We start from the raw sequence: 15,390 nt of genomic DNA, 5'->3' as shown, positions 1-15,390 counted from the left end.
AAACCATAAAGCGTCACTTGTTACTTATTTACGAGAAATTCACTCCAAAGTGATTGTTTGCGAGACTATGGTTTTGCCTATATATTATATACACCAGCTGGGCGAGAAAAATCTCACTCGGGATTATCTAGGATGCAAATTGCTGAATTATCGAAGCAACACTTGGTTGACCTTCTGACTCGTGATCTCCACAGTCTAGGGTTTGTTAATTAACCCGCGAGAGTTTGTGATTATTCTAGCCCCGAAACCAGAACTTGGGTGTAGAGGAGAGCCAGAAAAAAACCCCCAGAGCGACACAGGACGATTGTCAGCGCCACCGAATGTACCACAAAGGCGCTAGGCAAGGCGTAAGGATTTTTCTCCCTACTTAAGCGGTACCGATCCAACACACGGCTTACACGGAAGAAAGGTGGTACAGTATAGAGACGACAGGGGGGTGGGGTGTCCTTAGCATTCGAAGATAGCGAGGCACAATCCTTTGCGCGTGCTCGGCGTCATTTTTCTCCGCGCTTTATTTGCATGCCCTCCGAGTCTCTCTCTCTCTCTCTCTTACGTATGCGTCGTCGTCGTGGTTGTCGTCACCGAGGGAACAACACGAGAGGCGCGACCCGACCAGGCTCCACTGGGGATTTTTGTACTGGGCGGCTCCGGGGCTTGGACTCATTAAATGCGAGAAAGAGAAAACAAGGAGGAAGGAGAAATCACGCTTCAGGACCACCGAAAAATTTAAGCGTCAGGGCAGCTTGATGTGTGTTTTTTTTTTTTCTACCGGAACTCTTTGTTCACTTCGGACTCGAGGAAAAGTGTCATGTCTAATTACGTTTTCGTTAGAAATAATATTGAAAATATATTGGTTCATAAAAATCTCATGACTTAAGATTGAAACATTTGAATTAAAACTTATAAAATTCCATGGATAGTCAGTCAGTTTGTGTAAGCGTTTCTCAATAATCACAGCAATAAGTAGTCCCAATTTTTCAGAGGCACCTGATAAAAAAAATATTCGAGCCTCATAAATACATCAAAACTTTTCAAAACTCACGCGTGTGTGTGAACGTGTTTGTCCAGCCTGGGGTAATCAGGACCTAGTTTAATAATTCAGGTGTTGAGTTGACACTCTCGGTCGAGTAAAAATGGACCTACTACCCTTTTACACTCAGGTCTGATTGCAATCGAAATTTCAGAAGCCCTACAATCGCGAAGTAGGTCTGGGTAAGTTGCAAGCACCAATGCATATTTTATATTACTACACGCATCATCAAGACTGATAAACTTTTTTGTAAATTTCAGATCCAGGGGCTCAATGTGCATTTGAAATGACAACCAGCACATTTAATGTGTGGGACCAAAGTCGCGCTATTGAGCAAAGCATCTGGAAGGCGCGTAATGTCCGCTACGAGACAAGCGAGTACCGCAGGATAAAGTACAACAGACGAAGAGTTCTCGATCTGAACAAAAAAATAGATGACCTTAAAAAAACTGACGAATTCAAGGATGTGAAATCTTACAATCCAGAGCACTATCATAAAAATTTCAAATTACGACTGCAATTATTCCAAGCGAGGATAAACGAAGCAACCCTTACGGTCACGAGACCAAAATTCAATTATTACATGAAAGTGCACCAAGTCCTCGATAAAAAGCTGAACGAGGTGATTTTTAGCTTTACTCCGGCAACTTGAACAGAAAATGACGATGAGCGGGCCAAAAAAAAGTTAAAGCAGAAAAAGAAAAATAGAAATAAAAGAAAAAGAACTTGCATCAGATATTTGTCGCCCAAGGAACTGCTTCGTCAACAGAGAATTTTTCAAAGAAACGAAAAAAAAAAAATTCAAGTCACCTAAAAAATTAAGGTTACGAAAAGAAATAAGGGAAAAAATAACGTTCGTCGCACTTGGTCAAACAAAGATCGCACCATTCATAAAAGAACACGCCCAATCTCCTTTGCAATTATTTCAAAAAAAGTTGTTTTTGACTGCCAAAAACAATCAAAATTTTATGGTTTACAAATGCCACAAACATCGCACTAGCATCCTCTGCTCAACGTGTCATGTGCGACAAGTCGTTTCGCCGTTCCCACATCGGTATGTGCACTGTACGAAGTGCAAAAAAACAGCGCACAGGGACAAAGACGCGAGCAATAACATTCTGCTAAAGGCTAAAATCGAGTTGGGACTGGACAGCAAGGCAAATTACCCCAATTACAAGAATTTCACTGAAGCATTTTTACCCATCCCCAACAAACACAAAAAACTTGAAGGGCTTGTAAGTTGTCTGACATAAACATTAAGCGATATTTTCTAAAAATAAAACATATTTTTTTGTATCATTAGATGGTAAGAAAATCTAAAAGAGAAAAGAAAAGGAAAATACTAATGGCAGTTGAAAATCTGGACCGAGTCCCAAAAAGCTACAGGAAATTGGCAAAGAAGGCATCCCAACGCTGTACGTACTTAAAAAAAAAAAAAAAAACCAAATTCAACTCTACTGTGAAATAATCTAGTTTCTTCAACAAATGATGCACTTCGTCATTTTGCCTGAACAAACGACGATATTTCGCGAGTATATTTACAGTATTTTTGTAAGTATGTTCATTAATCTGCTTATCTTTCACCAAGATACGCCATTTGAGCTTTGACTTTTGTCAGATGCTGATACCAACCACAGTCCAGTCTCCAGACCGGATCACTGTGAGAAGGGATGGCGTGAGTCCCAAAAGAAATCCGCTGTCGCGATTTTGCGAGTAGCGGGTCATTTTTGATATTTTACACAGATTGAAAAAAAACAAACATTTTTTGTACATATGAATCACAATTTCATCGTTAAATCTTATTTTACCGAAAGCAAGTAAGAATGTAATGTTATGACGATGAACGGTGAAAGTATATAATGAAAATAAAAAATAATCATCAACACAATGAAAAAAGGATAACAAAAAGCAACTCGCGGTATACATCCCACTGAAATGAGTAAGTAATTGTAACAACGAATGGTTTATCTCATTTCCATTCAGCTACCGTCCCATTTCCTCTCCGTATAATTATCGCAAAGCCACATCCGCTGGAACAGACTCACGCACGCAGCCCGAGAGGACACAATAAAACGGAGCTCTTTTTCTCAGCAATGGAAACTGTATATGGTATCTTGGATCTCTGAAATCGCCCTTTTTCCACCGATTATATGTGTACGTCCGTCCATCAGGTTGGCAACGAAGATGTGGAGCTCGAGTCAGTTTGATTAGAAACGAAGTGGTAAGGTTTTCGCATCTGAAATTTGCAGAGAAAGCTCCGAAAGTGTACACGTCGCACAAGCATCTGTTTCTCCCATGCACCGGTTCGAGCTAGCGGGTGGGCCACACCTCGCGCCCAATGGGGCCCATTTTTCTCACGGTCCCGTTCCACGATTTCCTCTCTCCTCGTCTTCCTTATCAATCATCCTCGCGATGGACTTGGTTCGCTTTGCGCAGCGCAAGCACGTAATTGCCGGGTGCGCTTGCGACGCCCTCGCGGCACGTTCCCGTACGTGTGTGTTTTAGTGAAAAACGGGGGCCACCGCGAGTTTACGCGAGCATTTGCATATACTTCGAAAGCCACCTCGGGGGCGGGTCTCGCGTTTGCGCGGGAATCCGAAGGAACGAGTCGTGATCGGTGAGATTTTTCATGCCCTCTGGGAGCCTTGGCGGAAGTTGCCGTTTCTCTCCAAGGATGTGGGCCTTTTTTTCGTAGTATGGCTATACCGGGAGACAAATGTGTCTTATAGTTTGCAATAAATCGGTAGCTCCTTGTTGAACGATTTTTCGAGTTTATTGGGTTATTTTACAGTACCACTATTTCACGGTAATTCGTCATTATCCACGTGCGTTTTGACGCGTATGATAACGTGGGTCAATTGTTTGATTGAAAAAAAAAAACTTGGAATAATTTTATTCATTGATAATTATGTGTAGTGGCTTGTTACCTATAATGGCTTTTTTAAAAAGTCATTAATTTTTTTTTTATCGTTATTAGATGTAGCTCGGGAATTCAAAGCGATAAGAGGAAAAAAAAGCTTGTTAGAGCGTGTTTTAAGTGCAGTTAATGTTAAAATTGCAGGAAAACATTTGTTTTTTATCTTTTCCCATGATCTGGCAATGTATATATGAGAATCGTTTTTGTTTACAAACTAATATTTGAGTCGGAAATTCATTGACCGATGGATCAAAGTGCCGATTGTCAAACTTGGCGGTTGTATCGTAACGAAAACATTTCTCGAAAATTTCCGTTTCGTAGAAGTCATCGGATAACGTGATATCGGTCACTCAAACGTGTTCAAATAACAAAGCACGATATAACCGATGTTTGATCGTTACCGCACAGTATAATCGTTCTTTATCGTATACATTTTTTTTAGTTTTAATTACCATTTCAAGTGATTATAATTGGAAAATAATTTTTTAATTAAACTTTTAAAATATTCTTTTTTTAAAAATGTATCATTAAATCTGAGCATCTATTTTTGTTCCATTACTTAACTAAAATAGTATTGCTGCCGTCAGAAAAATACACACTTGTTTTCATATTAAAATGGTCTCCTAAGCTAAGTAAGTAAATAATGCATAAAGCCTGTTTTTTTAAAATAAACACTTTTAATGAGATTTCTCTGGTATAAAAAGCATATGTCTTTTAGCTTCTTCAATTTATTACGACGTCGAGTATAGCATTTTTTGTCGTCATCGAGTGAGAAATAAATGCTAAATTTTAATCTTTTACTTAATAGTTTGATATCATTAAGTTTTAATAACAAAACCACAATACTTGACGAAAGAATATACCAAAAACTAATAAAACCTGTCCTGGCAGTGCGTAGATAGAACCGCGAGTTAATTTCGGAGACCAGCGCGTACAAAAGACATGCATATGGAGATGAAGTCGGAGAAGCAAAGATACGCGGTAAACGAGGAAAAAGATATTTACAGATATTTAAGGAACCACTGAGATGCATTTAGATAGTCAAAAGAGTCAGCGAAGACAGCAGTTCTTTGAGCGCAGAAACAAAAAAAAAAAAAAAAAAAAAAAAACCGGTGGACTAAAACGCCGAGTTCCTCCTCCTTCTCTTTTCTGCATGAAATTAAAAATGTGAAAAATTTCATGTTCTGGCTGTAACATATATTACGAGTCGTTTGCGCGAGCAACGCTTAACATGCGTGAACGTAAAATTCTTATCGCTGCGCTCAGATCTTTGACTTTGAATTTTCTTTCTTACAGTTTTTTTTTTTTTTTTTTTTTCAAGCTTCAACTTGGCTGTATGACTGTTATGTACATTGAAATTTTGTTGGAAATTGTTGATCCCACAAACAAAACAGATCCCAGCTCAGTTGACTGTGAAAATAAAATTTTACAAGAAAAATTATGGATAAATAGTTCTAACTACTCAAGTTAAAAATTGTACTTATTAAAATAAACAAGATGGAACTTCATTGAGGCTTTGTAATCAAATATCCAACCATAAATTGTTCTCTATGATATCCACGAAAGGTAAATATAAATATGAATACCAACTATTTCACTTATAATCAACACTAGTTAAAATAACAGAAAATGTCTGTGACACAGCGCTGTTGACGAATACTAGTTTATTTTTAATCTAAAGTCACGAATCATTTCAAATGAATCATTCATCAACCTCAAAAGTAATTATTTACACAAGTGTGACGTTCCGCGTACTCCAGGGACTCCTTTATCTTTTGCACAATTCATATTTTTATTGCACCGAGCAGTAAAAATCACTGCACCACCAACGATAAAAATTACCGTTGGGCGGTAAAAATTAAATTACAAACAGTAAAAAAGCTCCCGAGCAACGAAACGACACCGTGCACTGTCATTTACGTACCTATACGTATAGATTTTTCTCTTAACGCATAAAAACAACAAACTCCAATGATCCACGTGGTTGAGAGTTTCTTTTTAAACCCCTTATTGGTAACACATGTAAATTTTTTTTTTCATTCAGAAAGCCATATGCCCCCTTTTTACCCCTAATTTCTTTCCACCCCCTGAATCCAATTTCCGGCTACAATAAAATTACTCCCCAGCAAACTCACTTGGTTCCCTCTCTCGCGTCAATGCACCCCTCATCGAGTCCCGACAGCTGAGCAGCCTCGCATACACACACGTATTTGATATTATACCCGCAAACAAATGGATGCACAAACAAAAACGCAGCACACATCCGCCTCTGGTCATCTGCGCCCCTGCGTTACATGCATACTTATTCGTTTAAACTTACTTGTTTACTCTCTTCCGTTTCGTAGTGCATCAGCCGGCGGGGGAGACCAGCAGCACACACTCCGCGCCGTACGAACGGAGAAACAGAGAGACAGAGAAAAGAGAGGCTCGTTCCCGCGCGCCGGTGGTGTCACGGAGCGCGCCAGCCAGCCGGCAGTGTTGCCTCGGCCGTCGAGCATACCTCAACGATACTTTAAACAAGCGTTGCCGGTTTTTCTTGCGTTGCACGCATGCGCTCGTGCGTCCGCGATATCAACGATTTTTTGGGAATTACCGATCTCCGGATGCGCGATAACGATCAATAGTACACCTCGATACGTATAGTGCCATTTTTTACCAGGTGAGACCAGGTGTATTGTAGTCGGCCGATAACGCGTTGTTGCGGCCGAGAAAATCGGTTAGTCGTGTTGACTGTCTTCTCCACTGGAAGCTGCAACTTAAAGAACCAATGCTTTCGCGTGACACATCGCTCACTCTACGCTGGATAGATAATTTTCGACTTACGCAACCATAAGCCGAGCCGAGAAAATCGGTATCGCGTCGGAGGTGACTCATAAGTTTTTCCGGCTGATCGATCGACCGTGAGATACGGAATGTTTTTGACGATCGTGAAACAGGTGTTTCCCGATCTGTCGCGAACGAGTCCAAGTGGGATCGAAGGAATGATGATGTGAGGATCGGTATTATGCCACGTAGATCGTCATTGGCGCGCGTAGTTTGTGACCGAGTGCGCGAAAAATCGTACAAGTGTGCAGTGGTGCGGGGAGAAAAAATATAGTATTAATAATAATCCAAAGTTCAAGTGTCTGTGCCTCAGAGAATTTCGTTGGTTGCTTATATGATACCGTGGCGTAACAGAAAGAGAGGAAGAGAGCAGCCACGCGAGCACGTGGACGTACACGGTGACAAGGTGTACCTATACGTTGTACATAATCGCGACTCGGGGCTCACGTCATTGGCGAAACTGCCGCCGTGTGGAATCTTATCTAGTTCTCGAGGTAGGGTTAATCTGTTTGTTTACCTTTATTTATTTATTTTTTTCTTTTGTCATTACCTACATTTTTTTTTTTTTTTTTTTCCTTACCGATCTCCCACTCTGTTCGTACCGGACAATTGGCTCGCAGACACGCATACTGGTGCGTACACTTGTTTTTTTTTTTTTTTTTTTTTAATTTATTAAGCCGTTAAGACCGAAGTCCAATAGGCCAAAAGATACAAGATTTATACAATATACAAAATTATTAATTTTAATTTACACATCTTAAACGTAAGAATTATACACTATTTCGCTATACAAGAAAACAAATCAGTTGAGTAGCACTTTGCTAAATATTCGTGATAAATAGAAACGAAGCTAATTATGTGTTATCTTTTTTTTTTTTTTTTTTTATCGACTCGTTATCTGTACGTTGGTGCAACTGGAGTCCCTCTATACCGTAACTTCTATTTAAAACTAAATGATTGCTAACAAAGTGACATTTTTCTCTGTTCGACTGTTGGCCATGCGTCACTGTCCAAGGTTACATTATGTTTCAGTAAAATTTGGTTTCTCGAGCGAGAAAATCATACGAACATGTTCGACACTTAATTGGCTTATGATGGTTTCAAAACACTTGTCCGATCACTCGAAACTTTTGATACGTTAGTTCGTTATCAACAGGCGCGTAAGCAAACGGAATATTTTAGCACACGATCGGTAGGCAATCGTATTTATTTGTATGAGTGAAGAGTACGGATAGTTAATTTTCCAAAGTGCGAATTTCAAAATTGATGGTACTACTAGCGTGGTTAACAAATCGTTTCTCCCCCATCGATAACATCTCGCTGGGCAATAAGTTAGACGACTTCCTCGCTGGTTTGCGCTGATATCGTGAGTCACGGGCAAACGGAAGAGCTTGCAATTTGTGGGAGGGAAAAAAAACAACATGGTCGTGCGATAATAATTATCGATAAAAATGTTACACCAGTGCCGATAAGGATCTTCGACAGGTAATATTTGCTCTAAATAAGGAGCACATGTACAAGACTTTTACCTCGACTTTTACTCGACGATAAAATCACACGATCAAAATTATACAAGTGATGCTGATCTACGCGATATAAAGACATTGCCGGTGTAATATTATATGTATACATATACATTGTAGCAGCTGGTTGGATTCTCTCTCGGCTTTAATTGAAATGAGTAAATGTCGTCAAAACTGGTCCCCGTAGATTTCATAGACTCCGTGTGGGTTAGGTAACTGTTTTCTGGATTTATATCGAAAGGAAAAAAAAAAAAAAAAAAAAGTTATAACGTTACTACATCATAAGCGGAATTTCTTCTTATCTCATCGAATTAAATAACTGTTGCGCATATAACCTGTACCAGAATTTTTTATGCACTTGTACTCAACCATGCACCCTTTTACTTGTTGTGAATAAATTTTTTATCACGTATAGTTTTAAACTAGAATTTTTTTATTTCAGATTTGTGAAAAATTTAATGGGTAAAAAAAATCCACAGCATAATTTATTGATTTATGATGTTTCCCTTCCAAGATTGGACTATTTTATTAAATCATTGTAATTCTTTAAATTACTCATATAAATTAGGGGAAAAAAAAAGAAATACAGAGTGTAAGAGAACACCTTTGACAGTTCAATCGGTGTGTCGAATCATGAAATTTAATGCAGAAATCCACTGATAAAAAAGTGACGAAAAAATTCTCTGATTCAGTACCAAGAGAAAACTCGATGAACAGCCAACGTGTGACGGCAAAACCGAAAATAAAGTACCTTTGAATACAAAATCAGAAGGTGAATATTCAACACACCAGGGCACAACTTCCTCATCTAGTATCCAGCTGTATACCTACAGACGCACTACTTGCTCCACCAAATTATTCCAAGGCGGCGACTGTTCCCATACATACTCGAGGAAGCGCCTCTATCTCTGTCAGGCCAGAGATAGGCAAATGAAATTCTAGTTCCACCCTGGCGTATACATAGATAGTGACAGCTCTGATGCAAAAGGCACTCGTCTTTGCATTTCCCTCTCGATTCCATCTCTATTTGCGCGCCAACTCTTATCTATTGTCAAGCAGAGCGTCTTTTTTTTTGTTTCACAGAACTGCCATGGCTGCAAGAGTCAACGCTTCGATTCTCACCCACCCTCCGAGTGGGCATGTGTATTTTTTCCATTTCTTTTCGACTCTGCGGCGGTGTCGCTTTTCGGAGAGGGTCTCTTTTGGGAGCTCGGCTCTGTTTACGCTTGACGTTATCGCTTGTTATTTCAAATGGGTGTACAGCGTATACGTGCCGCCTGTCGTTTCGTTTTTCTTTCCCTCCCCCCGATTTTTTTCCCTTTATTTTTCGAGAGCCACGTGAATATTTCGGTTGTTACGCCTGGCAGGCTGCTCTTGACATTCCACCGATAACTTTGACTCGGCATCAGTTTTGTGTTGGCTCCAAAAAGTTGGGAGCAAAATTAATCATCAGCTACGACATTCTTGATTAGTGGGTGTCATCGTCTCTGGTCCCATAAATATTTACAACTTCAATTGTCACGTGTAATAAAATATCACTGATCGTGTTACGCGTTTGAAGCATAAGCCAGAGCAATATTTTTGGTGTCAATATTAATTTACTTCCACGCGCGGTTGCGCACGATGAAGATACAAATTTTCAACTGATCTCTAAATCATGACTTGTTCACGGCGTCATCGGAAGTGAAGTATACATTTTTGTTTTCTGCAATATAGAACTCGGAAAGTATGAATGGGTTCGTGGGTGATTCGTACAAAGGACTGGGTCGCATAATGGGTTGCGGTGATACTAAAAAACAATGGGATATTCATCCAAAAGGACTATAGTGAGTACGGAAGCACTACCTTAATGTGACCAAGCAATGTCACGCTCCGAATGTCGTTCACCCCACAAAATCTAATTAGTACGTATACGTATTCCTTGGACCACCTTCGACAATGGACGATTGAAATTTCCGAGTTAGAAACCAAGTCCTATCTTCTAACAGCAGCAGGAGAAGCTATTTTTGCGCTACACCCGCACGTGATGAGAATAAACGCTCGTGCACTGCACGCGGTATGAATACGATTAATTAGCCGTCGATGATAAAAGAGGTGTCCGAGTAATGCTTTTTTCTTCCGCCTGTGGTGATGCACTTGGAAATCCTGCGCTGCAAAAAAAAAGAAAAAATGATGAGGCATCGCTTGTTTGTCATATTCCCGCGACGCTAAAAGCTATATTTCGATGATCGCCCAACAAACGATTCAGCGAAGCGTTTTTGCACTCACCAGCCGGTGTGGTGGATATTCATTGGTGCCGATGCGTTGTACGAGTTGTGCATTCCAAGGTTTTTTCGAAAAGCAGAAAAACATTTGCGTGGCTCATTATTGTCGCTCGTCACGAGTTTTCTCAAAATTTCATGCACTTCTTGAGGTGTCACCTCGGCTTGGAGTTAAAAACGATAAATGTGAAAAAAAAAAAAAAATTACTGTATTTACTGTACGGTTTCGAGTCCAAGGTTGGGTGAGAAATGGCCGTAGACAAGCCCAAAACAGTACAACAATTTTTCTATGGAATTAAATTTATCAATCGGCCGTTCCCGTCGAATTAAAAACACGCGGAGACAAAAAAGAAGAAGAAAACTTTTTTTTCGCTCGTTGCAACACGCGCCGTATAATTGCTGCTCTTTCGAGTGACTCAGTAACAATGGATGATAAAATAGTTCTCTTGCAACGCTCGTGACGGCACAAAGTTTTTACGAACAAATCATGCGATACACACGTGACGATTTATATATCATTGGAAGTATACGATTTTTTCCGTGAATTAACAAATTATTTCCACACAACAAACTACCGAGTTTTGAGCTTATAAAAGAAAAAAAGGAAAAAAAAATTAAACGAGAAACAACTCCGGCTCACGTCGCGGCCACCTTTCCTCAAAGCACACGTATACTGCCAGAGGCCACGCAGTCACCGATTGGCATTTGACCGCGTAAGTGATTGATTCGTTCTTTCTTTCTTCTTCGCTTTTCCAATGAATAAATTATACGTATACATACGCGCGTCCTCGGCTCATGGGAATCTTTGGCTTGGAAAAAAAAAATCGAGGAAAGAGCTCGCGAGGCAAAATCGAGCGCGTAGAGGAGGAAAATCGACAGCTCGGCCGTTTGTTCAAGAGACACGACTTTCCTCCTCCATGTCAGTCAGAGTCAGCTCGCCGGGCTTCCGTTTTCTCTTCGCACGTGAAATGCAAGAGCTCGACCGAATCGCTGACTTTTTGTTTATTTATTTTTTCTTTATTCCATTGGCACTCGTTGCAATTAGTTACTTTTGCTGCGTCGGAAAGAACCAATTCTATTTTTTTTTTTTTTTTTGTAAACAAATGCATGAAGAGTAAAAAGTAGTCGCTCACTAAGCCCATCTCTGGACATTTGAATCTACCAAAAGCTCATCCCTATACAGCTACTGTACATGAGAAATCCTTCCCAACGCGATCCAAAGGCGCTTTTACGACTTTCACAATACGGTTCCATCCGCACGCATCAAAGGCACTGTATTCTCCGTTACACTACATGTGCGCGGAAAAGTAATTACGCGTCTTACAGTGTAGGTACGGCTGTCCAAGAAGTTTCGGCCACTCGGAGTTGAGGTACCTTGCGCTTAGAAAATTCACACCGATTTGCTTTGCCCTACAAAGTCAGAGAAGTACCGGGTTTTTCGATCACACCCAACGGCAGCGCAAAAAAAAATACACCCATTCAACACTCCGTCGATGCCCGCGAAAGAAGTACGGGGGTGGGGGAGGCCTCGTTAAAACTCGGGCCTCTTTCGGTACCTATACATACCCAAAGGGAAGGATAAATCAGTCGGCGTTATTGCCACGTACACTGTACTTGCTTGTGTGCGTGTGTGTGTTTGTACACAAAGACGGGCTCCCGACAGACCACAGGGTTATTTATAAGCGATACTTTGCTCGCGTCATTTTTGTAATTGAAAAACTGCCAACACTCGAACAAACTCTCTCTGAGCACACAACACGCGTGCAACGATCCTTCGTTTGTACACACATGATATACGTATAAGATACCCACACGGCGATGTTTAATTTCGTTCGGGTGCGCTTTCTTCTGTCAATGTGCGCTGTAAACAATCTTCCGATGCCAGCTTGGCTTGAAAAGAAAAAAAAAAAAAAAAAAACCTCGAGATGCACTTTTTCGCACGTGATGTGCATTCTTTTCCTCTCGTTGATACTACCGAGAGAAGGGATACGTCACTCTCGCGTCGATGGGTTATTGCGATTGTAATGTTAATTTTTCGACGATGCGAAGAAGAAAAAAAATAGGGGGGGGGGGTGCTCGAGGCTTGCCCATCACCTCGGCGGTTTAACGCGAAACAATCAATAATCGTCCGCCGGAGGAAGCCTCCGTCAAATAAATCATACAAACAAGTGTGCATCAAAAAGTGGAGGGAGAACCTATAGGGAAGGCGTCCAATTATCCGGGAGAGCCAAACCACGTTTTTTTTTTTTTTTCATCAATCGCGGGAGGAGGGAACAATAGACGGGTGGTGCGAGTATATCACGGAAAATGAAAAAAAAAGACTTCTACCGCATTGGCGCGTTGTCGAGGAAAAAATTTAAAACTTCCTCCTTCGACGTGGCGCGTCTTCGGCATCTCGGGAATGGAGACTATGGCTTCTGGCGCGTTGGTCAAACGAGGCTGTTTTTTTTCTTAATTTTTTATTTTTAGTTTCGATGGACTCTCCATGATAGGTACAACTGCGAGTACGAGAGAAATCTCTCCGCCAATGATCCTCGATATAAAAAATCATTTTTGAAAAACCATCAGCTCCGAAACATCTCGACGATACAAACGTGTACACACAACTTATTTAAATATTCTCACACGTCGCTCTCGAATTACCATACGCGTGCGCGTCTTAAAAATTCCGCAAACAAACTACCCGTGTTACCAAAGCCCATACACCGTGTATATACTATATTGTGTACAGCCTTGCCCAAACACCGCGATAGAAAAAAAAAAAAAAAAAAAAAAAAAAGATTGAATGGCAAAAAGCGTTCCCTCTCCGTCTCTCACGGCTCCGCGCGCTATTCATTCGAGCTTCCTGATTCCTCGAGCTCCTCTCTCTCTCTCTCTCTCTAATTTTCTCGCGCATCCGCGCTAGTGTAAAGGATCAGGAGGATGATTTACACTCGACGTTTACGGTGCAACGTAAAATCCCGCGCAAACTGCTCCCGCGATAGGAACGGACCGACACCACTATCGGCAGCCTCCTCCTTCGGGGGGTAATGTATTCCGCGTGTATATATGTATAGATCGGTTTGCCGTCGTCTCTCGCGCGAATTAGTAACGCACCTAAGGAAGCGGGCGCGCGACGCTTGGCTAATGTGAGAGTACACTTACTCGCTCCCTCCGATTCTAACGTGGACGCCCCTCGCGTTTCTCATACGCACGCGTTGAGGAAAGAGCCCGTTATAATATGGGGGGTGTGAGTTTTCCTCGGTGCGCGCGTGAGCTCTCCGCCGACTTCTTCCGCTCGGCTGTACATGAGTCGATGGATATATATATAGTTTCGAGGGACAAAATCACGCGACGTGGCATTGTTTTTTTTTTTTTTTTCTTTCCGGAGAAGCGGAAACCGTGTCGTTATCGCCTGACAGTAAAAATTGTTTTGTCTCCCTCCCTCTGGCAAGATAATGGTTTTGTGGCGTGGGACTTGTTGACAGATTACGATATGTTCCGAGTGGTTTTCCTGTTTTCTCTCGAGCTTGATGTTCGACTGAAAAGTAAAATGGGACCGATCGCATCGATTACTTCTTCCCTGCGATCATAAACACTGTGTACGTGGGTAGAGACAAACAATGCGCTCAACACCTAGGAAGTTGTGTATACGAGACAATTAGCTATGAAAAAATCCTCAACACGTGTAACGCGCGCCTTATCTCCGTAGACCAAGGGGTGCTTGTACCGTACGTACTACAATAGGCGAGGAAGGCTTTCAAGCCGATGCGGGTCGACGATCGCACGTGATGCATCGAACTTTTTTTCTCGCTCTTCCTCCCCTCCGTGCAAACATACACCTTTGGCAGCCCCTGCGCGGGTGTTGTACCAACTACTCGCAAAACACGGCCCCCAGACGGAGTGTCCTATATTTATATAATAAGTATGTTGAATGTACATTGTTTGGCCTTTGAATGCTCGGTCGTGTCGATTTTTTTCTTTCGTTTTTCCCTTGCTTCCTTCGGCATCGCCGCACGGCACACAAAGAATTAAGTATCAGCCCGTGACGAGCTTTTTATACGCGTATACATATATATACGCCGTCGAAAACCGCTTATTAAGCTCTATCTGTCGCGGTTTGCCGTGGGCCGGTGGATGCTGGAGCGCCCGATTGTCTAAGCTCGTGTGTACAGTAAAGGACGTGTATAGGTTTTCACTGTAGCGCCAATTGAAAACGACAAAGATCTTCGCGGTGCAGCAGCGACTGATGTTGCCATAACGTGTAGGTAAGCATACGTACGTACGTATAATGTACTACAATACACGGTTTTATATAATATATGGGCACAGGCGGGGGCAAGTTGGTATATATATATAGCACCGCGGAAACGCGTGTGTATAATTATTGTTTTCCGTGCGTGCAACGCTACGGACAATGATCCTCTGGTGATTCAGATGTTCGGTGGGTGGCGTGATGATTATTGAGTAACTACCAATACATAGGTTTGTGTGATTTTTTTTGTTGGTTTTTTTTTTTTTTTTTTTTTTTTTTGCTGTTTATCGATCCTGAGTGGGCACTTGTTGCTACAAGAGCCGTAATACCTACGTGTGTAAGTGTGAAAGGCGAGGTGAAAGGCAAAAAAATATATTTGCTTCCAAATAAACACTTCAATTTCTTGGTGATGAAAATTTTTGTAACTACCCTCTTGACTTTACTCAACCTCATTTTAAAAAAAAGTGACGGTAGTGAAAAACAATACACTCACACACTTACGAGTCGATAAGAGTTCTGATATCACTCGATTCAGTCCAACAGATAGTAACGCGGGGCTATAAGCGCGTCAGCTGTTCTTTTACCATCGAAAAGGTACATCA

At 41.3% G+C, this 15,390-nt stretch overlaps 1 protein-coding gene across 1 annotated transcript in view; it reads left to right on the top strand.

The window, feature by feature from the left end:
- The first annotated feature begins 6,444 nt into the window (after window positions 1-6,444).
- Window positions 6,445-15,390, top strand: part of cv-c (RhoGTPase activating protein) — a 269,141-nt gene continuing 260,195 nt past the window's right edge. Inside the window, exon 1 of the mRNA XM_089588870.1 lies at window positions 6,445-7,264. The gene's annotated coding sequence lies outside the window, so the exon portion shown is untranslated. The remainder of the gene's footprint in view (window positions 7,265-15,390) is intronic.

Source organism: Copidosoma floridanum, unplaced genomic scaffold (assembly GCF_036245765.1).
Source record: "Copidosoma floridanum isolate Cflo_tuat_1 unplaced genomic scaffold, Cflo_Japanese_pri ptg000007l, whole genome shotgun sequence".
Taxonomy (NCBI): domain Eukaryota; kingdom Metazoa; phylum Arthropoda; class Insecta; order Hymenoptera; family Encyrtidae; genus Copidosoma; species Copidosoma floridanum.
This window is presented reverse-complemented; position numbering and strand designations above follow the sequence as displayed.